This window comes from Oryctolagus cuniculus, chromosome 1, assembly GCF_964237555.1.
Source record: "Oryctolagus cuniculus chromosome 1, mOryCun1.1, whole genome shotgun sequence".
In the NCBI taxonomy this organism is placed as follows: domain Eukaryota; kingdom Metazoa; phylum Chordata; class Mammalia; order Lagomorpha; family Leporidae; genus Oryctolagus; species Oryctolagus cuniculus.
Window position 1 is genome coordinate 204,371,828 of NC_091432.1, and position 2,370 is coordinate 204,374,197.

Below are 2,370 nucleotides of genomic sequence, written 5' to 3' on the forward strand. Positions count from 1 at the left end.
CTTCTAGCTCAGATATTCTTTCTTCTGCCTTACCTACTCTGTTGCTAGGACTTTCCACTGCATTTTTTATTTGGTCTATTTAATTCTTCATTTCTAGTATTTCATTTCGATTTCTCTTTAATCAATTTCATAGAAAATTTTTCATTCATATCATATATAGATTTCTTAAGTTCATGAATTTGCTTCTGACTGCTTCTAAGTAATCCAATGATTAGTTTTCTGAATTCTGTTTCTGGCATTTCCTCAACCTCTTCATCTTCATCTTCTAATATTGAAATGTTGTAGTGTTCCTTTGGTGGTCTCATAATATCTTCCTTATTCTTATTTATAAATTTTTTACTTTGTTTTTTTTCTTTCGCATTTGTGTATTTTTTTATTGTCTGCTGGTTTTTATCTTAGTAAGACCCCTGTTGGGTTTGGTAGCTCTCCTCTGGTTAAATGGATGAAGAGGAGTGGTCACCTCAATTGGTGTGACCTGCCCTTCTCAGAGTTTCAGGACATTCAGGTGTTAGTCCCACATGTGCTCAGCACTCCTCTGCACTGTTCAGTGAACTACTCATTTGATCCGTGGAATCTTTCTGGTGAGCACTGTTCCCTCTGTTATGAGCTGCTAAAGGTAACTGAGGATCTCGGGATACAGAGAAATGCTCTGTAATCACCCAGGGCCTAGTCACACTGTCTTCTCTCATGCAGCCACAGTTTTCTCAGACTCAGTTTCCAGGGCTCTCTGGGTTGTGGATTGTCAGAGGGGCCACTCCGCTCAGCTAGCCAGATCTGCGTATAATGAGACTTAGGTGTTCCCAGAGCTGCTGTCTGTGTGTGGTCCTCCCAACCGGCTTCAGTGTTAGTTGGCAGGAGGGTGGTTTCCTCTGGTTAGGTCGGTGGATCATGGGCATGCTGAGCACCCACCCACTTGAGACCTGCTCATTTCTCAATCATGATCATGTTGGGTGGGTAGAAGAGCCCCGTATGTGGGACTTCCTTTTTGTAGGAGTAGTTCCCCTACCTCCCATTGCTGGGCAACTGGTGCGGTGCAGTTTGCATGGAGGGGGAAGGAATTCCTCTGAATTGTGGCCCTCCTTGTTTGGCTGGGGGATAATCCCTGTTATTGCTGGGTATAGGCACAGGAAGTAGGGGTGGCAGCTACCTGCCTGGTTTGCCAGGGCTGCCATCTTCCTCTTTGAGTCCAAGATTTTGTTGCTTTTTTGTTGTGTATTTGCTCTTTCAGTGCAGATTTGGATTGTTCTGTTGTTGTGCTGGATCTCCTGTTGGGGCTCTCCCTTGGCTCTATCCTAGGAATGTACTTTCTCCCCTTTTTAAATCTTAATTTTGCCCCACATGTGTCAGACTGTCCTGTTGCTATTCTGCCATCTTGGAACCTCCAACAATGGAATTTCAACATGAGATGTGGTGGGGACAAGGCACATCTAAGCCATAGCAATGGGACATGATCTAATCTCTTTGACAAGATTATACACTGCTCATGAAGGAGGGTGTTGACTATTAATTTTATAAACATAATTGGGCAAAAAAAGGCTTCCCATTTTATCTCTTACATGGCCCATATTTTACATGTAGCTCTCCTCTGAAAAGGTGCTGTGTGCAAGTCTAAGTGCCTTTGTTCAGTCAGTGGCTCAGCATCCGCTCATTCAATGTTGCACCCCTACAAGGCTGCCTTTGGGGCTCTACCTCACTCCCTCTCTTACAAAGCATCAGCAGAAAATTGATTTGACAAGTGCTGTGGACTGTCCACAGTTCAAATAATTCTGAAAGCTCTTATCAGATGGCTCTCTTGGAAATGTCAACAATTTCTGAACTGTCAGTGCTACACTATAAACAATGCTGTTGCATACATTGTTAATCATGGAAGTAATTTCCAGTCCCAATAAAACAGACCCCAGGGAGTAAGTTGTGTTTTAAACTTGAGATCACTAAAGACTCAACTATAACTGGTGTCTGGCATTGGAGTCATCTTATTTTCTGAGATCCAAGCATTATAGATTACTTCTGGTATATTGGAACATTATTTGATTAAAAAAAACCAAAAAGCATTGTTTGATAATGGGCTAAATATACTTTAAACAGCGTACAACCTAAAATATGTATGTTGATTTTTTAAAAAAGGTTTATTTTATTTATTTGAAAGACAGAGGTATAGAGAGAGGTAGAGCTAGAGAGAGAGAGGTCTTCTGTTCTGCTGGACCACTCCCCAGACCTCAATGGCCAGAACTGAGCAGATCTGAAGCCAGGAGCCAGGAGTTTCTTCCGGGTTTTCCACATGGGTACAGGGGCCCAAGGACTTGGGCCATCCTCCACTGCCCTCCCAGTCCACAGCAGAGAGCTGGATCAGAAGTAGAGCAGCTGGGACTC